Source organism: Zosterops lateralis (genome assembly GCF_965231275.1).
Source record: "Zosterops lateralis genome assembly, chromosome: 4".
In the NCBI taxonomy this organism is placed as follows: domain Eukaryota; kingdom Metazoa; phylum Chordata; class Aves; order Passeriformes; family Zosteropidae; genus Zosterops; species Zosterops lateralis.
Genome location: NC_139765.1, coordinates 2360760 through 2383155, shown reverse-complemented (window position 1 = coordinate 2383155; position 22396 = coordinate 2360760). Strand labels below are relative to the sequence as shown.

The 22396-nt window shown below is 37.6% G+C and overlaps 1 protein-coding gene across 1 annotated transcript in view; it reads right to left on the bottom strand.

Moving 5' to 3' along the window:
* The window catches only part of CALD1 (caldesmon 1), a 124774-nt gene extending 103701 nt beyond the window's left edge, over positions 1–21073 (bottom strand). The window contains exon 1 of the mRNA XM_083859576.1: positions 20988–21073. The gene's annotated coding sequence lies outside the window, so the exon portion shown is untranslated. The remainder of the gene's footprint in view (positions 1–20987) is intronic.
* Positions 21074–22396: the final 1323 nt, after the last annotated feature.

The following is a 22396-nucleotide window of genomic DNA, read 5'->3' as shown; positions in this document are numbered from 1 at the left end:
CATCTGGTTAAGGGGTTTGTCCCAGTTTTTATGAAGTTTTCTCGTGTCCAAGACCAGTGAAGATCTTTCATTTTGTTCTTTGCAGGAGTGTGGAGTCACTCAGCAGAGAAAAACCAAAGAATTCAAAGAGTCACTTCAGGATTTTCACACATCCCAAGGACTCAGAGGTTCAATGATTTTAAAGGCTGACTGCCCCATCAGCCTCTTTCCCCACAGCTTTTCATTCATTCATTTTACACGTTTTATTTGTGCTTTTATTATGCCTGACCTAGAGAAGGTTTCTGCCACTGAGGTCTTCTCTACACAACTTCCACATCACATCTCAAAACCTTACCAGACATAATCAACTTCTATTTCCTTGCTCACCATCTGCTTTGCTAATTACATATTTTATTTGAGATGTTTTAGCCCATTGCTCATATGAAATACATATCCAGAGGCAGTTTTAATTGTGATAAATTATATAAGAGTTGATGGGGCAAACCTCCCCAAACCAGATCAATGAAATGGGTTTTTTCTATATAAATATCCATCTTCAGCTCAGCAAATACATCGGTTCTGGTTGAATCAAAGAAAGATCTATCTAATAATTAAGGATTAAGATAAGTGGTGAGAAAAGAGAATTAAGGTGAAGTAGAAATAACTGCATGTACATCCTGCATCTCAGGTATCACCACATCATCAGCCTAAAGGATGCTCAGGACTGGGATTATTTGCTCCCTGCATTACCTGGAATCACCCCAGCTCACATTAAAAGAAAAAGGGAAAATAATTATTCAATTATTCATTCAGTTCGGAGCAACTATGAAGAGAGTCATGACCAGTAACAGCACAGTGCAGGATGGCAAATGCACCCACATTTTCACAAGAGAAGGACCCAAAATTCACCCTGAGCTGCACAGAGTGGCTTTTTAATCTTGCAAAGATCTGAAAATAAATTGGACTAACAGTGTGACTTTCTACTTTCCTGTTTAACACACTCCTTCTACGTATCCTGATTAATTTTCAGAAAGATTCTGAATTCATGAAAATCTAAAGACAGAAATAATTTTTTTCCCCCCAACTCTGGTCAGCATCTGCTGACTCACATCCAGATTCCTCCAGCATTTGAATCTTCCATTGACTCCAGAGAAAATTTGTGGTTGACCACGGAGCAAAAGCTTAGCTAACTAAATACCATAATGCATATTTATTTGCCATGCAACAGCAACCACAGGGGAAAGAGGATACAGGGTTGCAAAACGTTTTTCTTTATGCCTTGCATATTTTTTGGAATAGGAAAGATAACCACATTAGGCAAAGAAATGTGTTTGTTTTGTCTCAAGGACGTTGGCTCGCAAATAAATGTGACTGCAGCTCGTCAGAGTTCAAGTCGTTGTTGCCCAAACTATAAAAGAAAAAAATAAAATAAAATAAAATAAAATAAAATAAAATAAAATAAAATAAAATAAAATAAAATAAAATAAAAAAAAAAGACAAGGCCTTTGGAAATCAAAGCTTATTCCTCATCCCAACAAAACATCAATAAATAACTCAACAGTTTAGTGACCAGCAGTACAACAGAATGAATTCTGGGTATCTGAGCATCAAACATTCTATGAACATTATTATCTCTGGTTTGTGGCGACACAAAATTGGATTAGAAAATAAGAGAAAGGCAGTGACACAAACAACTTGGCACTGCCAGACCCTGAGCTTCAGCCTCCTTGGGTTTTACACCAATTTCCCTGTCAGAGTAGATTTTAGTTGAATTAAACACGGTTGGAGGGACAGTTTTACCTTTCACTTGCTGCCAAAGTCTAACCTGAACACAGAGAAGTCAAAGAGGCTTCTCAGTAAAACTTTCTTCCCCAGGTAAAGGTGACTATTTGACTACCAAATTAAAAACTTCCTAATTCTTACCACTGAGGAGGGTTCCGTTATCCTTCTCACAGTGGTTTTGTTCCTCTTCAAGCCCTGCAACAGCTCAGTCTAAAAAACAAACTCGAGCAAAAGCTTTGGGAGGTTCCCTCCATTGCCTGTAAAATGGGAAGTTTCAATGACAAATTCTGAGCAAGGGGAACCAAAATAACCTTCAATATGCAAGGGGAAGACAGAATATCCTGTCCAGAGGGAAAGAGTTGTAATAAACTAAGAAATGCCATCAGTCTTTTTTTATTCAGAACAGCAAGAATAACAGTGATTTTGGTGTTTTAAAATTCTGGGTTGTTTCTCTCACCACCCAGCAGAATTATTTTGTCTTTTATATCTTAGACCAAGCAGCTCAAGCCACTGAAAATGCAAAATGGGCAAAAGATTCGAGAGCATCAACACGTCCCATTTTCATCTGGCAAACAGAAAATGCAATGCTATTTACAGCCCTTTGATATTTCTTTGTTTCTCATGGGAAACTGGTTGGTGTTTGTCTATTGCCAGCTCTCATCGTTAGCAACGCTCATGGGGGGTTTGTTAATTTTATTTGTCCAAAGCAGCTCGTTCTGTAAGGGTCACATTAGATTAATAAACAGCAAAAGTATCATATGGGTGTCAGGATTCATTCACCAAGGGGAATTCAAGAAGATTGACATTTAAATTTTATGTGTTTCTTATTTAAAAACAGAACCCTTTTGTCAAGCCACATGATTTCCTTCATCTTTAAGTTGTAGAAATACACAAAACCAAACAATAGCTGCCCACTCCACTAATTTCTCCTCTCCTGTAATACATAAAAACACAGTTCAAAGAACATTTCTATTTGAATATGCTCCATCTTCCCTTCCCAGCCCTGCTGAAAATCTGGGAATGAAGCAGTTCAGATGTGAAATTCATCCACTCTGTGAGGGCCAAGTTAACACTTCTCCCAGCTGAGAGAATTTAATTTCTATTATTTTATTATTTTAATTTTTATTTATTTTATTAATTAATTTTTTATTTTATAATCTATATAATGTTATATTATTCATAATATTATTTATTAATTATTATTTTATTATTTATTCTTATTACTATTTTATCTGATGGAAATTATCTATTCCATCAGAATTGCCACATTGTGCCAATGACAGGAAGCCACCACCACTTCTTTTGGTGTAAGTCAGAGAGAGAATCTCTGATCTCCACAGCCCCCCTAAAAATTAAAATTAAATTTCAATTTTAAATTAAAATTTAAATTTTATTAGGCCACACTACCTATCACAGCTTACATCTCTTTTATGGATATTTAAAATGACATTGTCACCAGCAGCTGAGTGAAAAAGGCTGACAGGAGGAAAAGCTGTAGAAACAAATATGCTCCAGATAAAATCACACAACACAAGGATGAAAGAGGAAAATTAAAGCAATGAGAAAGAAAATGTTAAAAACAAAGAGAAGCAGTGATACATTGACATCAAAAAATATTAAAGAGATGTGGGCAGAACTATTGGCACAAAGGGAATGAGACAGGTTTAGCCATAGATAAAACAAATATAAATAATAATAATAATAATAAATATATATAAATATATATATATAAATAAATATTAAATAAAATCTAAATATATATTCTAATACATATATTTAGTATATGTAGCATCCTCAGTGGTGCCTGTCCCCTCTTCAGGCACCAAAAAGACAGATAAATGATGTGCACTGTAGGATTTTATGTCAACTAAAGAGCCCCACACACCAACAGAGAAAAGAATCTGTGTTTAACTATCAAATAGGAATGAAAAAAAGCCTTGTGATGACAAATACTTCATGCAACAGGGCCCATTCTACTTGTGTGTCCAGAAACAGGAGAATAAAAATAGATAATCAAGGAATGGGGAGGGGGAAAAAAAGGAGAAGAATGAGGGTTTGAGGAGTGACATGGCTGGTGCTCTGAGTTTAATCTACAAAACAGCTTTTGTCAAAACAATTAGATTGTTCTCCTCTGAGCCATTCATCATCTCAGATATTTTTTTTTCCTAATTTTGACTTCTACCCGCTAGAGGCCAGAAACCTTCTTAAAAAAAAAAAAAAAAATTATCATCTAGGGATTCCTCTGGTGGAATTTGGACTGGCCTTGCAGAATTCCTGCAGAGAGTTGCTCCTTGACTTTTTCCCATAGACCTCAGCCCTGCAGTGCAATGCCTGGAATGGCAGCTCCAGAAATTGGGCTGAGCTCTGCTGAGAGCAGCAGCTCACTCAGGCACAGGGATGTTGGAACCCTGGGCACTGAGGATTTTAGATTTTCTCTGCTCACAGGCACTGACCCCCAAGAAAACACTGCGTTTGTCCTGAGGTCTTGGAGAAATCTTACAAAATTGAAGGATCGTGGGTGTGGAGTTTGAATAGAAGTGTCTGTGATAGCACAGGGTGGAAAACTTAGAGTTTAAGGGTTTAGAATAGAGTAATATATATATATAAAGCAAGAAGGAGGATTTAGGTCAGAGGCTGAGTCTTTTTTCACCTTTTTCATGGGTCTGGGTGGTGTTTTGTAATTGGGTAGAAATAGAGTGATTCCAGGTAATGCTTGACTACTTTGAATTTTCCATTCAGGCTGTCAGAACTGGACAGAAGTTTTAGTAGTTTTAGATTTCCAGTAGCAAATCCTCAACCCCAGTCATGGCTTTGCCCTCTGCATATTTGTGTGAAATTATAAAAGTTGCTTTCCAGTATTGAAACTCCACACAGAGAAGGCTTCAGGTAATATTTTTTTTATCTCCTCACCTGGCTAAATCTCTGTGGTTCCTTGCAATACACAAGCACAAATATATTTCTCCTCATTTTTGGTCAACATTCAGTTTTTGTTTCCGCCTGTGGTATGCACAGGATTTCCACTGCAACAATGAGTCATTTAAAGTTTTCACTCTCACAACAAACCTGTGAAGGAAGGAGTCACTTCTGTTCTCATTTTACAAAAGGTTCATTATAAAAGGAGGAAAATGACTTGTACTAACCACAGATACGTTCTGTGAATGAAGACTTTACATGGGGGCCCTCCCAGTGTGTCAAACAGTGAAACAGCTTTATTATTATTTGGTTTTCTTTACAGAAAAAAAAATTTAAAAAAAAAAAAAAAAAAAAAAAAAAAAAAAAAAAAAAAAAAAAGGCCACTTTCTCTGAAAGAAACAAATTATTCATTTCCTAGAAACACAAAACTGGTTTCTGTCAAATCCTTTCAGTGGCATGCTCTGAAAAGAGAGAGGGGGCAGTGACAGATGTGGCAGAAGATGATAAAGTTTCCCCAGAAACAGCAATTCCATGGCTGTCAGCTCCCTGCTTGAGCCAGAACCAAAGCACACATTTTACCCAGATTAAAAAGCCTCTTTAAACAACCATAAATGACATCTAAATCATTTAAAATCATGGAGGGAAGAGGAGGATGTAGGAATCAGAGGAAATTTCAGATAAGTCCCAAGTATTGTCTTGTTCTAAGCCAAGAAATCAGCAATAACATCTTCAGTGTCCCTTTAGAGCTGCAGCAGGATCACCTGTGCTATTCAAACATCTCTGAAAATAACACAGGAAAATCTCCATGGAGATTTTAATTAATTAATTAATGCAGACACAGGGATTTCTCAGCCCCCAAAGAACACAGATCTTCAGAACACAGGATTGATCTAAAAAAAATTCAGACAGATTCACAAGAAATTTGTCTGTAATAAGTTTCTACTTATGTAGAAAAGGCTTAAGATTTCTACTTATGTAGACAGTCTTAAGAGCTCTTGAAATCAGGATGTAAAAAATGTATCTGTTCATTGCTTTCCTCATTCTTTCCCAGAGGAGGATATTCCCTGGGGGATTCAGGAGTGGTGTGTGGTAGGTTATTCTGCACTCTGCTGAAATCTCAAGTCTTTATTCCATTGAGGTGTCCATGGCCTAAGACTCACTAGAAAACCAACAAACTGCAAACCAAGCTATTCTATTATTAGGAAAAAAAAAAATCACAAAAATTCTTCCTCTGCTGATTGATTTATCTCCATTTTTCAATACCTGCTGCCTCAATAAAGGGACTGCCTGGTTTGTTTCTCTTTGGTCCCCTGTACATCACCTCCCTGGTGACGTGTCCACAGCCAAGAAATGATGGATCACACCATCAATGTAACCTTCATTGTTAGAGTAGAAAAAAGGAAAATAAAATAAAATAAAATTTTTTTAAAAAAAATAAATAAATAAATTACAAAAAAATTTAAAATTAAAAAGAAAAATAAAAAATATAATAAAACAAGCATAAAATTTTAAAAATAAAAAATAAAGAAAAATATAATAAAAATTAATGAAAATAAAATGAAAATAAAATAAAAAATAAATAATATTATAAAATAAGAATAAGTTTTTAAATAATAAAAAATTAAAATAAAACAAAAATTAATGAAAATAAAATAAATAAACGAATAAAGTAAAATAAATACAATAAAAATAAATTAAAAATATATAGTAATAAATAAGAATAAAATTTAAATATAAAATTAAAAAATTAAACATAGAAATAAAATAAAATAATGAAAATAAAATAATAAAATAAAATAAATAATAAAAATAATATAAAAAGCAAAATAAAATTTAAAAATAAAATAAAATAAATAGAATAAAATGAATAAAATAAAATAGAATAGTAAAAAATAAAATAAATATAATTTTAAAATAAAATTAAATTTAAAAAATATAAAATAAAATTAAAAATAAATAAAATAAAATAACCTAAACCAAAAACCTCGCAGGTCCCATTTCACCAGCTCAATCTTCCCTTTAGAGCTGCAGCCTTTGGCCAACACACAAACAGCTTCTTCTAGGAAGAAAAATCTGCACTGCCTCAATGAGGAGTAAGTCCAATTGTGACCAGATGCAGCTAAGCCCTGACAAATCCCTGGGCAGACAAAGTTATTCCAGTCCGAGAGCTCAGAGTGTGACTGCAAGTCCCAACACTTTGTAGACGACATAAATCAAAGTATGATTTGATTTATCAAATATTATCACCCTCTCCTTCAACAGGGTCATTTCCTCTGCTTGGAGTCCCTTCCACTCTGAGAAAATGGATATATACTAGTCTCTCAAACCTACACACACTGTTCACTAGGATTGTGCAAAGTAATTTTTTAAGGAGGGAAAAATTAGCTTTTTTTTTACTCACATCTTACTTACATGGTGCTACTTCAGAACAATGACAGAAAATCAGCTTTGCTCCAATTCAAATGCAGAGGGAAAAACTCAGCACCACCATGGCATGAATGTGGCTACAAGGGCTCTTTTAAATCACAACCTTGTGCCAGATGGGTTTCAGTACATTTTTGAGAATAGAACTACAGGATTCATGGCAGATTTCTGGTTCTGCACTTTCTCCCACCTCCACACCAAGATCATTATCTCTGTTTCCTTTGGGATGTCTTTGGCTGCCCCATGTGAAGGTAGCCAGCTCAGCTACCAAAAGTCATTTCAAGAACGTGAGCAGTGAGATTGAGCTGAGGAACTGCTCAGTCCTAACAACACAAACTTCCACGGCTGTGCAGAAACAAAAATCCTGGCATCACTCTGCACCACAGAGGAACTACAGGATTACGCCTGCTCAGCAGGTTTAAAAAATCAGAATGCCTCCTGAATCTTGTTCTTTGCAATAGTTTTTCCCTGCTCTTTCCTCTATTATGAAACACCAAACAGACAATGCACAATGAAGATTTTCACATGCTTTGCACAATCCAAAGACTGATTTCCAGCCTCAAAACCATAATTTGTCCACAAGACATAAAATGAACTTCATTTCTGTACTAGCATCCCCACTGTGAGTATAGTGCTGCATATATTATCATCTTCACTTCTAATAACTCCAGAGAAAAATCCCTATTTAAGCCTAGAGATGGTTACATCAAATAGACTTTTATATACACTGATATATATATTGTATATAACAGATGTAGCACAAAAACCAATATGCAGACATACACATCACACTATCTTCAATAGTCTAAATAAAGGACAGCAAGACACTTCCTCAGTTAGGAAGTTTTCTGGAGAATTTAGCCCTACCAAGGTTAGGAAAAATACACATTAATAAGGTTTTGCTCTAAGGAATAAATGGCACACTGCTAAAAAAATGCATCTACTGGAACAATCATCTTTAAAAACTCAACATCTCACAAGGAACTTCCTCTAATTGCTGCCTTAATCAGCATCATAACTTACACTGCAACTTGCAATTAACATCTGGTAAATAACATCTGCCAATTAGACTATCATGTCCATCTGCCTAGCCCTGTACATCTGATTCCTGTTTTCACTGGAATGCAGCTATTAGTGCTGGAACTTGGCCAGGGGCTCTGCTCTGGCCTCTAATGCTCCCTGGATGAGCAGCCCTCAACTTTATGCAGCATTTAAGAGGAAAGGCAAGATTCCTGCACATATGAATTAGGTCATGGATGTGAACCTTGAAAGGAGGTTCATTAGTCATTTGTAGAGCTGCACTGCTTTAAAGTAGAAGAAAATAAATCACAGAAATACATCCACTTCATCACTGTGCAGTGTCATCACAGACGGCAAAGTTAAAACTGTATTAATCACACAGATCCCACCATTTCTCCCTTTTTTTTCCCTTTTCTTCCTTTTTCTTTGTTAAACTTCACAGACTGCAAAAAAACACAGGCACTTTTTTTTCCTTTTATTATTATTATTATTATTATTATTATTATTATTCAAGATCTAATCTCTGCTGTTGTCAAGTGTCTTCTATGCCTGGCTAAGGATTCACACTTTCCAGGACCACCTATATTTGCTCAGCATCTGTAAGGACAGTTTTGCACAGAGCCCACAGTTTTTGCTCCTGCTGAAGCTGCAATACTCAAACATAAATGCTCAGCAAAGTCATAGAGGTAGGAGATGTGAAGCCCTCTAAACTCCTTAAAAAGTTAAAAAAAAAAAAGGCACAAGGCAATGAAGGATTCTAAGTAACTGCATGATCAAAGCATGAGAAAAAAAAAAAAAGAGAGAGTTCTCTTACAACTCCCTTAAGTGTTGCTTTAATTTTCTGATACCAAAATCATTCAAAAAAGGGGAACACTCCAAATTTAAAATAATAATAATAAAACAAGTACCATGGAAAGTCCATGGTTTTACCTGCCCTTGGTAACTCATTCTAGAGTGGCAAAACAACCTTTAGCACAAAGATTCCACAACTAGCGAGGCTGAAAATTTATTTTTTCAGGGTTCCAGAGATAAAGCCACTGCAACAATTATCAGTCAAAGCCTATAAAGAGAAAGTTGTGACCTAGGACTCGAGATGAGACTAACTCTGATAAGTGACTTTGGGGTGAGATTGGGGACAGGGGTTACCTCAATGCTGCTCCTTCCCCTGCTGCCCTTTGATTCCCATCTGATCACATTTTAAGTCCTTGAGGCCTTGGAATGCTTTTCAACATAAACAGTGCTTAAGCTCCCATCCTTAAGTGTGGTATAAAACTATTAATACGGAAAATAGAAAGTGTTTTGGTTTCTTCTCCCTGGGATAGAAAGAATAGCGAGGGCAAGTCAAAGGGAGCACGCGAAATTTTCCACATTCATCTATTGACTATATCAAGTCACTTCCATCTGTGCAGTGAACACAGCAGAATTTTCTGTGCCCCATCCCAGCCTGTGCTCCTGCTGCTGTCAAATGCAGAAAGGGAAGAAAATGGAAACAGGAACATATATTCTAATATATATATAGAATATATATAGTCATTTTCCTTCCCACACACAACCTGGGGCTGAGATGATGTCAGGTTTCACAAGTAAAACAAGCTGGAATGACCAGCAGCATTTGAGAGGAGAAAATCCAAAGGAAAGCTGCATTTATCAGAAAGTGCTTCTGCTGATGCAACAGGCAGAATCCCCACTGCAAAGTCTGAAATGAACCAAGACTGTGAGCGATACATGGATGTCACTTTGGCTTTCATAGAATGGGGATAAATTGCCTAAAGGCTGTGCTCTCTCTCCTATGCCAAACAATTCCTGAAGGGATTGTAAGGCTGGTTACCTTTACTCTCAAGATATTCAACATCCTGCTGAACCATAAAAATCATATTGGTCTAGTAACTGCTGTAATTCCTGAGAGCTCTCAATCATCTCTAGTAAATTATGAATGAGACACCAATAAAACTAAAGAAAAACCCCAGGTCCCTTTGATTCTCTTACTGTAATTTTTACAAGAGTGGTAGAAGTGCTTGGGAGAATTGTAGAGTGAGGGGAATTTGAATTTATCTCCTCTGAAGATTAAGATACATGCATCCAACTAAACTTATTTAATTCTGCAAACCAAGATTCTTCTGGCTGTAACAAAACACAGATCTGCTGCCTCCCTCTTTCCTCCTCTAAACCAAGCAGGCTTTAGCAAAAACAGAGATTGAAGAGAACAAAAAAAAAAAAAAAAAAAAAAAAAAAAAAAAAATCAAGTGGAAACTGCTTTCCCCACATTTCACAGGCCCTACTATTCAGGACAGTAGCCTCCATTTGAGGGAGGATTTGAAAAGGAAAAATCCACTCCTTTTTCCGCCCCCCCTTGCATGTGAGTTTTTAGAAAGACAGGTGAGGAAGGTCCATGACACTTCAGCTGATGTATTAGTGACTCCTGTCATTTCAGGGTAACCTCAGACATGGAAAAGAAAAAAAAATGCAGCGAGTTTGAATCTCATTAAAGCCCTGATTTAGCAAAGTGCTGTGGAACACATGCTTATAGTTATGCCTGTGCCTAAATGCTTTGCTGAATTAGGACCTGAGTTGGTAAAAGGGGCAATTGATGAATGGCTTCTGACAACCACCAGAAACTAATGAGCCACAGGCCTCTGCTTTTTCCCTCCAAATGACTGTACTTAAACCCAAAGGAAATTTCATTATGGAAGCAGAAAACACTTATAAATAAATCATACGTGTCTCCTTCGCAAAATATTAATTTCTATCTGCAGCTAGTGGTAAACCCAAACTTCCTTTCATGCAGTAATCAGAGACAGCACCATTTGCCCCTGTGAAAGCTGGTTATTCTTTGAAACCCATAAATTCCTCCTCCAGAACTCCTCGGTTTACAGAAAGCTCAGTGAACCCAACTAAACCAACCATGAAATAATGCAAGAGCCAAGAGAAAAACCAAAAAGCTGCCTGAGACAAACTCCAGGGTGAATCATGACCCACCTAAAACCAGCTGAAATTTGCTTCATGCTGCTTATTTTGGGATCAAATCCCAGGGAATTCACACATTTTGCAGCTCCCACATGAGAGGTGGGGAAAAGTCTATAGAGCAGTGATGGGATAACTTCAATCCCCAAAGATCCAACCCAGCCAAGTGTTCACCACTGTGGAGTTTTTTGGACTTGGCTTCATGTTTTATCTTTTGGTTTGTTGGTGTTTAGAGGCAGGAAAATCCACAGGAGCCAATGTCAGCCTTGCCTAAATCTCATTAAACAACTCACCTTGGTTTTGTTTTTCCCAGCAGCATCACTGACACTGCACTCCCAGCAGGATGAAAGGAACCACCTCTGCTGACATTAATCTAACAGAGACACCTGGAAACCTCAAAATAATGAGCTACAAAACCAGAACAGTGATATTTGAGGTCTTGCTGTTATCATTCATATGGTAGGAAAAAATATTCTCCATTTTTTCTAGTTTTGCGTAGGTGTTTTAGTCACCTAAATCAGATTTCAACAGTATATAAAAGTATGCTATATAATGAAAACATGAGAACTGCACAATTGGTGCAATACAAGATTTCAATGGATATTTACAGAGATTCCTGGGCAGAGATCAAAGTGGTTTTCATGCAACTTAATAACTGTGAGCAGTTAATTCCCTTCATTCACACCCTCTTTCTTGAAAGAGCACTAGTTCCTAATTTTAATGATATCTCTATCCTAATTTTAAAGATAACCAACTATGAAGCCTCATGGACAATTTGTCACTGAACCATGATCTGCTGATGAAATGGAGATTCAGCTGCCACAGTTTTATTTAAATGTTTCTTCAATCTCAAATTCTGGCCTTTGTAACAGAGATGAATTCCTAAAGGCAGCTCTGAGGAAAGAAAAGTGACATCACTGACATTCCTGAGCTTTGGGGAAATAACCAAACCCAGGGGTGTTATTTATTTAATTTCTTTTTTTTTAACCAGAAAAAAATGTTTCAGTTCCCTAGGTTTGGATCAGAGAGACTCCAACAATGCCCCAGAGGAAAGGGTGGGGATGGAAAAGGAAAACACTTGATTTTATTTCCCACAAATCCACCAAAATAAGATATTACATTACTAAATAAATTCTCAGTGTTTACACCTCTGTTTCACTGTGAGGAGGAAAACAAACATTACCTTTGCACAAGTGACTAATTAATATATTTATGTAATTCAGATCCTGACTCAAAACATACCTGAGATCACCACTTTCTAAACACATAAACAGAATTTTATAAATTCTATTTATAAAAATAAAACAACCAGCAGCCAGCTAAGGTCCACATATTCACCACAGAAATATTTCTAGTTTCAGACAGAAAACTTCCAGCAGTTTCAAAAGGAAGACAAAGTGGTGAATTTAAAAATACTTGTCTTTATCCATGCAATGCATGGGAAAACTTTCTTCACAGAATTCCTTCCCTCTTGAGTTCCTGGCTGGAAACCTGAATATATCCACAGGTATCCATTGCTTCAGGAAATAGGGGAACTATTGCAAAAGAGCAATGAAAAGTTTTCCAGAGCTCTAGGAAACACGGTGTCCATGGAGAATTTGGCAGGGTCAGGCTTGCCAAGCTTAAAACCCACTAATTCTCACACATATTTTAGAGGATGATAAACCCCTCACCTCCCCTGAGGGCAGGAGAAGATGTAATTGTGCTTAAAATGGAGCAACAGAGATGGATTTTGTCCCTTGACACCAGCAATTTCCCTACCAATTTAAGACCCTTGGGAAAACTGTGTAAAGGGAAGGAGAATTAAGCACTGATACAGGTCAAGTGAGGTAAACTGCAAAGCTCTGCATGGGACACCTCCAGAACAAAATACATCTCTCAAAAAAAATCACTTTAAATAATAAATTCTGCTTTGGGCCAATAGAATAAACCAGATTAGACACCAACTTTTTTTTTTTTTTCCAGTCTATCTCCTATATTATTTAATCTATTTTTTTAATACTACCTGCCAGTTTCAGCCTAAGTGCTTCCAGTGTGTCTTCCAGCAAAGACCAAAAAAAAAAAACAAAACACAAGGAATCTTTGGTGAATATTCCAGTATCTGCTCACAGAGCCCTGTCCTAAAGGTTTAGGATTAAATCTGGGGCAGGTCCATATGCAGATAAATAATTCAGTATTAAGTGGAATTAGCTGTGGCAGAAAGAATTCCTGCTCAGGCTGCTCAAATCCAAAACAGAGACTGGGCACTTTTGTTTCTGTGCCACATTCCCATGCCACAATCTCCTCTCTCAGTGCTGAGGAAATCCCGTCCTCTGCTCCTGTTTGTGGTTTAAAATGTCTCAGTGCAGTCAAATACAACTTCTGTGCAACCTTTTTTCTTCTGTATTTTTTTAAGGGGTCACTTAGGGGGTTGCTTGGGATGTTCCTCTGTTTGGGGGTTGGGATGTTCTTGTTTGGGGTTCAGGATGTTTTTCTATTTGAACATTTGATGTGCAGGTTGGAGAGTGCAGAGAGAGGAGCCATTCACATCCAATTCAGAGCCTCCTCTGTTCCTCTCCCAGCCCAAGCTGGATCTGACTCTCAGATGAAACAGGGCCAACATTTCAAACTGCTCTCGGAAGGTTTTAGCTGGAATATCTTCTGGACAGTAGCTTTCCTTCAGAAGTCCCCCCCAATGCCAAAATTCCATAGAAATGCATCCTGCTCTGAGCTACAGCCCTACAGCAGAGCTGCTTTTTCTGATGGATTTAAAAATGGAAACCAACAGAAATGTTTCCTTCTTCATTTCCCTGAAGTGGATTCAGTATTGAGGCTGCACTTCCACTTAATTCTGTTTCAGTGAGATGTGGGCATGAAAAAATCATGCAAAATCTCTTCCCTCCTACCCCAAGAGCTCATGCACCTCTGCACACCCTCCTTATAATTTTTAAATATTTCATTTTTAAATATTTCATGCTTAAGGAGACTGCCCATAAGTGAGTTTGGATTTCAGATAAATTACAACACCCAAACCCCTCACCAGGTGCATTTCACTAATGAAGACCCTCCCCACAAAGTAACATCAACTGAATGTTACCACACTGAAAACTTCACCAGATTTATATCTTAAAAATTATTTGTATCTTAAAAACCTGCACATGCAGGGTTTTTTTAACCTGGTAAATCCATATCCTGTGCCAGTAAGGGGATTTGCCAGCCTGAGTACAAAAGAATAATTTTTGACATGTCTTCATTTACACGAGTTCAGAGTATATGTAAAAATAACATTTTATTCTCTCCATGCCCCACTCTTAGCTCTGTTACAATTTTATAATATTTCATTCATTTTGTACTGATATAAACATGCCTAAAATAAAAGACAAGCTGATTTCCTCTTCCAAGAGTGTCAGCCAAATGTATTCTTGCTTGTGCTGGCCTCTCAAACTAAAAATTAACAGCTGGGTGAAACAACAAAGGCAACTTGGACATGTTAAAACCATATTCTCAGTGGGTCTCCAGTGAACTTTGCAGAGGTTACACTCAATATAAAGTTCATCATTTCCATTTGATTTAGTTCCTCTCTACTTTTAGCAAATAAATTATTATCCAAAACCAGGATTTTTTTGTTTGTTTGGTTTGATTTTTTGGGGTGGTTTTTTTCTATGGTTTTACTTTGTTGGTTTGGGTTTTTTGGGGGGTGAGATTTTTTGTTTTGTTTTTGCAGGGTTTTTGGGAGTCTGGGTTTTTTTTTTATAGTAGGCATCAAAAAATGCACGATGTGGTGGCAAAAAGGGTCCAAGCAGCATAAGAAATGAAACACACAAGGCAGAAGAAAGGTGATATCCCTGACAAAACTCAGTGATGATCACACCTGGCACAGTTCATCCAGCTCTGGAGAACTCATTTCCTCAAGGACAACAAGGACCCAGAGGACAAGCACAGGAGAGCCATAAAAGTGTTGAGCAAGCAGAGAGAGGGACTGACTGACAAAGAGATTAAAAGAGCTGTGGATGCAGCAAATAAGTTTTAAGTAGGGGATGTGACAACTGTCTGCAAGTGGTAGAACAATAATAGAAGAGACAGAGAATCATTTTAGTGAAATAAAATTTTACAGCTACAGAGCAGCAGTAAATTAAAAAATTATGAAAGCATTTACTGATCAAAAAAAGTAATTTAAATAGCAAAATTTAGTGGAGTATAGTGCAGACCTGATAATGGACTTAAGAAACACTTCTGCTTGAGAAATTCTCAATCTTTAGAGCATAAAAGTTGTTGGTTGAATACTGAGGACTTTCCTAATTTGGAATTTCTCCAGTGGGATATTTTACCCCTTGCTGGGGAAGTTTGAAGCATTTTTACCTCTGAAGCAACTCAGACAGCTCAGGCCCATTGCTCTGGCACCATCCACAGGTATTTTTTGGCTCCATAAGCCAAACCTTGAGCATCACCAATCCAGTGTCTTGCCTTCTCCAGCCTTGGATAAGCCAGGAATGATAAATAAATAGATAAATAAATAAATAAATGGGATTTTTTTTATTTATTTATTATAAATATAAATAATGAATGGAAATGGGAATGCTCATGCCAGAGCCATTTTAATAATAAATAATATTATTATTCATTATTTATCAATAAATATATTTTATATGTTATATAGATAATACCATATATTACATATTGTATATATATTATATATAATATATAAATAATGAATTAAATAAATAATAAACCTGAATAACAGCACAAAACATAACCATTGGGACCTGATTTCCAGGATGATCAATATCTACGGATGAAAAGCACAAAGGAACTGCAAACTTCATTATAACATTGTCCTTTGTCTTGAGAAATGCTCTTTTTTTTTTTTCCCTGCCATACTTCAATGACAATTTTTAAATTATTCTGTTTGCCTTATTCTATCAAACCTGGTAAGTTTTTAAGTCAATCAGTGGCTGCCTCCTCTATAAAATAGGAGCACAAGCCAGTCCTGCTGCTGGCTGGCCAATTTCCACATCTCCTAATATGGTGAAGAGAGAAAACGTTTGACTGGATCCCCAGAGCAGAGTGCCAAATTTAACAACTCTGCAGAGAGAGCAGGGTGCCACAGAGAGATCCCTCTGCTCAGCCTCACTGTAAATTCATCCTGTTCTCATGGACTAGACCATAATTGTCCCTTTGCATCAGCCTTTTTGTTCCCCCTGCCCTGCTCAGGCTCGCTGCCCCTAAAAGGCTTTCAGGGACAGCAGCTCATGGGAGTGTTTCCCTTTCTTGGGCTAAATATATGGAGGAAATCCTGGGTATCCCGAGGACATAAAACATGCACTGCATGAGGCACTCAGGCCTTGTGTAAATAGAAAGGTTTTCAAGGGCTGCAAACACAAGGACACACTTTATTTCTTTTTTTTTTTCTACATCTAATGGCTATATCAGAGGTTTTACAACACCAAACCTACAGAAAAAATCAGCAAAAAAAAAACCAGAGCAAAAATCTTCCTCACTGCTTTGCTGCTACTCCCATTTATGATCCTTTGCTTGCTCTGCAAAACCAACTTTTGCATTTTGGTTTCCCAAGTTTCACTAGGCAGCAAATAGATTTGTGAAACAATTTTTTCAATTATTTTTTTTTAGGATTTGTGAAACAGCCAAGATAAAGGGTGACAAAGTAAATGAATGACATTATTGAGTCTCCAAATCACACTTGGGTCTTCCCACTTATTCTCTTTCGTAATGAGAAATCATTACAATCATCCAAAATCTCCTGATAAAGGAGATTTGTTGACAGGAGAAAAGGGGGTTATTGAGTTTATATCAGTGCAACAACTCACTTCAGGCATTAATAACAGAACAATGCTACCTTCATTTTGCAAAAAGGCTTAGCTGGCCTCTCCCAGGTCATTTCCTATGAGCTCATTTGCAGAAACAGAGAAGGGACTGGTTTCAGGAAGTTTGGAAGCCTTTTATGGATTAAATTAACAAGGCACAGGCTGTTCCCTAAAACTGATTGTACATCAAATTCCACTGCAGCCACATGCCCTTGCTTGGAATGCTTTAGCATATATGATAGTACCAGCAGCCACAAAAAAAAAAAAAAAACAAAGCAGGAATGCTGTCATTTAATCCCTCTGTCTTTTTTGGTTTGGGTTTGGTTTTTTTTTGTTTTTTTTTTTGTTTTGTTTTTTTTTTTTGTTTTGTTTTGGTTTTTTTTGTTTGTTTGTTTTTTTGTTTTGTTTTGGTTTGGTTTTTTTTGTTTTTGTTTTTGTTTTTGTTTTTTTTTAGTACAAGGAATTAATTTTAATTTTTTGGGAGGTACAGACAGCATAAAACAGGTTACAGTGGGGAAATAATTTCTCAGAAGTTTAAAGTATCCTACAGAGCCCAGCTGCAACTTTTTACAGGGTTAAATACCTGCCTTACATCTGTAGAAATAAATGTTCAATTGCAAGGTTTTGGAATGGTCCCTAATATCTATCAGAAATCAGTTTTACCTTTTTTTCTCTGGTAAGTACTAGCAAAAAAAAAAAATCTATAAAAAAAAAAGCACATCGGTGTCTGAAAAATACCTTTTTTCTTGCTATTTGAGGTCCCAGCTACTACCAAACATTTATTATTTAGCATTTACAACCAAACATTTTCCAGTCTGTTCAGCTACTGCACATTTCCTCTTGGCACAGAAAATTAGAGAGCAAATTAGAAATCGCATTCCTTTCCTGTACATTATCCTAATTTTTTTTAGAATTTTACAGCTAGGCATTATTTTCCTGGGGATGAATATGGATGATGCAGGTCCCAGGGGTCCAGCAGATGTAAAATACACCTCAAATGCTTTGCTTTTGTATGGAAGAAGTCACAACACTTGTGGAGGTTCTGACCCTCAGACCAGGCTTATGTCTCATTAAATAAAAAAATGAATGCATAAATTGCATGAACTTTAAATTAAAATTAATGTATAAATAGCATAAAATTTAAATTAATGCATAAATCACATAAAATTTAAATCAATGCATAAATTTCGTGCTGAACTTCACAAGACCCACACTGTGAGAGACTGGATTTCACTGTGGGAGGCAAACTAAGCTGTCAGTGGAATTAGATAACACTCACCTATTCATTAGCAGTGACACCAGCAGATTGAGCTTGCAATGCAAAGCAACAACATTTTCAAGCAACTTCTCTCTAAGAAAAGTTATAATTTGCCCTCCTATTTCATATAAATGAAATAAAAGAGGGATAAATGAAATGCAGTTTTCTGTCCAAGCCCAGCACTTCTTGCACCCCATGTAAGTTATTTCCCTGTGGGGTTGCACTTTCTCCTGCCAGGGCTGGAGAACCCAAAACATCCAGCCTGAACATTCCCCCCAGCATCAAACTGCCACCCCTTACTGGAAATAAGATACATTTTAGTTCCTGTAGGGACTGGAGGAGTGGAAAGCTCAGATTTATTACAATTATTTGCTATCTGTTTAATCACGATGTCCTCTGTGCCAAAAAGGAGATGCAACAATTAAAAGACAACCACTGCCTTTGCTTAGTTTGGGGAATAACTACCCCTGATACAATCTCCCAGGAATCCATCCTCAGAGCCTTGCCTGTCACTATTTATAACTGAGTAAATATTAGAGGATTCACATCTTCTGCCCCGAGAAAACAAGACCTCTGGCCTTTACATTTTTTTGGGAAAGTGTTTCAGAGAAGGCCGTTGCTCTGCAGCAACGTTTCCTTCCATTAAAATTCCCTCTCAACAAAATATATGGCCCAAAGGAGGAACATCAGACCTCAAAATATACCACAAATATGGACAAGGCATTTGGAGGCTGGGAATTTGCCCAAAACATTATCCTTCAAGGATTAACCAACTCTCTGTCAGCACAGTTAACAGCCTCAAAAGAAAAAAAAAAAAATCAAACCCAAAAAACCCAATTTGCCTTGACATGCCTTTGTCATGGCAGCTCACTAATTGAATATTGCACTGTTTATCACTGCTTAAGGTTTAATTATTCCTAAGTGGAGCCTTTATAGATCCAAATGCAAATTAAAAAAATGTGGGTGGGAGCCAATATTGCCCAACAAAATTCACTTTTAGGTTCCCATCCTCCTAGCTTCAGCCCAGCTCACCCTGCCTCTTCTTTCCTACATCTCCTGACATAAAATCTGTGATAACCAGGTGATGTCTTGGGAAGGCTGAGCTGAAACAGAGACTGGACAGAGCTGGAGAATAAAGTAGGGATTTATTGAAAGGTCTCCAGGATCCACCTTGGGCAGGACAAGAGCCTGACCAGGGCTACACCCAAGGTGGACCCAAAATGGGCACAAAAATGGGTGACCGGTCAAAAATTCTCAATTTTTTTTAAGTTTTGGCCCATTTGCATCTTGGGGTTTAATTGTCCAATCCCAGCTCCAGGCTGTGAGGTCCCATCCTTCTTGTTCCTCCCTCCAGCCCAGCCTTGTTTGTGCTTTTGGGGCTGAAAGTTGTCCTTGGTGTGCAGCAGGAAAAGGATTTGTTTTGTGTCCCTGCTGTGTGCAGAGCTGAGTGACACTGACTGTGAGCTCAGAGCTGCTCCCCTGGGCACCACAGAACCTGAAATACATGAAAACTCAAACTTAAGGCATCACAGGCAGGGTACAGCTGAGCACAAACTCTGACTTTGCTCTGCTTGGCCCCTTGAACAACCAGAAATGAGAAAAAAAGCTCCTGAGGAAACAGAACTCAAGAGACAGAAACTCTGTAAAAGTGAATACAGACACAAGAGCCATCAGCTCTACCACATGTGTGCCCATAACTCCTTGGGATGCTTCCAAACCTTATAGGAAAAGTCAAAATTAGCTCATGCAAACACAGCCCCTGATTCCTACAGTCACTCCAGAGTGATGTTCAACAAGCAGAGAAACCCTTCAAGGCAAGTCCTTTCCTCACCAAGTTTGGCTGTTTCACTTAAATTATGAATCCTTTTTGTTTCCCCTCAATTTTCACTACTGAAATTCTGCATTTTGTTCCTATTTCATACAAATGCTCCATCCTTTTGAACCAGTGAATTTGCTGCACACAACATCATAACCTCCACCTGTGCAGGCAGTTTCCTCACTCCCAGCAATTTGGGTTAAACAGCAATTATGGAACCAGTACAACCTGGGAACATTTATTATTATTATTATTATTATTATTATGACCATCATTGCTTAGCAAGGTTCCTATAAAATGTTGAAGCAATAATCTCTTGAAAGGCAAATTTCCTCCCACCTGGCAAGCAGAACTTATTATTTTATTTTTTTTTAAGTGTCTCTATCAAAGTAAAACCAGAGCACCTGGGGAATGGAGAGTCATGGACTTCACCAATATTATTATCTTAATGACACATAATGGTCTCCATATTCATAACCTTTGACCAAAGCAAGGCTGGTGTGGCTGCTGAGCTCATTCCCTCATTCTGGTCCCTGTGTGTGTGTGCAGGGATGACCAGGTGTAATTTAATGACAAAGGAACAAGAGTTTTACCTTCCCAAGGGAAAAAAAAAACTTCCTTCCCACTCAGGTCATTTCCAGGAACCAGGAGATTCATATGGAGACACAACATGGAAAAATTTCTCAGTGTTTTAGAGAGCCAAATTACCACATATTTACTTAGAATCCTTAGAATTTTTTCAAAAAAAGGGAAAAATCAGGGTGGAAAATTCCCAAATATACAAGTAATTTCTTGATCTAATCAGTCTGATCAAGGACTACCACAAAGTGTCTTCCAAATCAGGCTGATCACTAAAAAAACTTTTAAAAGAGGTTGAAAACAACCTCTTTCCATACAAGACTTTGAGTTTCAAAGGAAACTAAGCTAACACTGAAGTGCAGCTCATGATAGAAATTGTCTCAACTGAACAAAACAACAACAAAATATATATATATATATTTTTTTTTAAAGGCATAAAAAGCATATATCTCACCAGATCTGATGCCCCTGAGCCTGGAAGATTCTGCCTTCTTCAGCTCCCAAGGGATTCTTTGAGTAACCCAATGGTAATCACAGGCACTGGAAAGATAGAAATGTTTATGTGGGGGCTTGAAGAGGGCACCAAAGGCAGGAAAATTTTACAGTTAGGATGATCTAGAAAGAAAAACAGATCCAATTGATCCTTGCTAGATACAACTGCACCATGATGTGCTGCTCCTTTTCTCTTTCACCCCCAAGCAAAAATAAAGCAGATTATTCTGAGCATCAGAGCTCCCCATGGAGGGAAATGAGTGCAAGGAAAAAAGTCCTTCCACCTGCAAGGAAAACTGCTCCATTCACCTGATCCTGCTGCCAGCACTGCAACCCAAGCACAGTGTAATGCAATCCTCAGAACGTCCTGCAAAGCACCAGCCTGAGGATTTTAATCTCCAAACTGCATCAATTAATACGGAGCCAAACCTGATTATGCCTCCATTAAATCACTTCAGGGGGAAAAAAAAAAAATAAAAATTGAGGGAATTCCCTACTTCTTTCGGCTGCAGACCAGCACAGTTTCTTGATTGCTGCCTGCAGTCAAAGATGCAAAAACTTTTGGTTATTTGTGCATAGGAGTTGGGTTGTATTTACATAGATTTGGGTGACAGGCTGTTTGTCTGTCTGCACATAAACTCTGACTGTGGTAGAACATCCACCTTCAAACAGTAGCTGGGATAATACAACATGGGAAAACATTTCTCAGTGATTTAGAGCGTAAAATTATCGTGCACATACTTATTTAGAATCCTCAGCGTGCAAAAGAAATCCCAAAACTTTCAAATGTTCATATGTTCAGAAGACAAAAGGCTGGAATTACAAGGTGCAGAGAAATTTTCTTTATTAAGCCAGGTGAAGAAAGATACCAAAGACAAGCTGACTTCACAATCAGCTTTAATTAGACAAACAGAGTTTACCTTCCCACCTAATCAACACAATCAGCAGGTGGGTTTAAGAGCATTCATCAGACTCCCTGTCTTGAGCAAGAGATTTGCTGAATAAAAGCATCATGTTTTTCTAAGGGACACTGCAATTTTACACCATTCCTCCTAAAGCCATGAGCAGTTGTGTCAGGGGCAGGATTTGCTCATCTTAGGAGAATTTTGAGGTGTATTTTTTCAATTTCAATCTGCCTGCCAAGGAGGTGTGTGATGAAATGGAGTCAAGGTCTCTTCCACACACCCAGCACTGATGCTCCGCTGTGGTTAAACACAACTGGGACCTTGTTGTTTTACAAAAACAAACAAAAACACACTTTTGATGCCCCAAAATCCCATCTGAGGACCAGCTCAGATGGCAGCTCCTCCAGGAAACTCTATCCTGAACCTTCCCAAAGCTGCATTACAGTCAACACTGAAGAATCCAGGT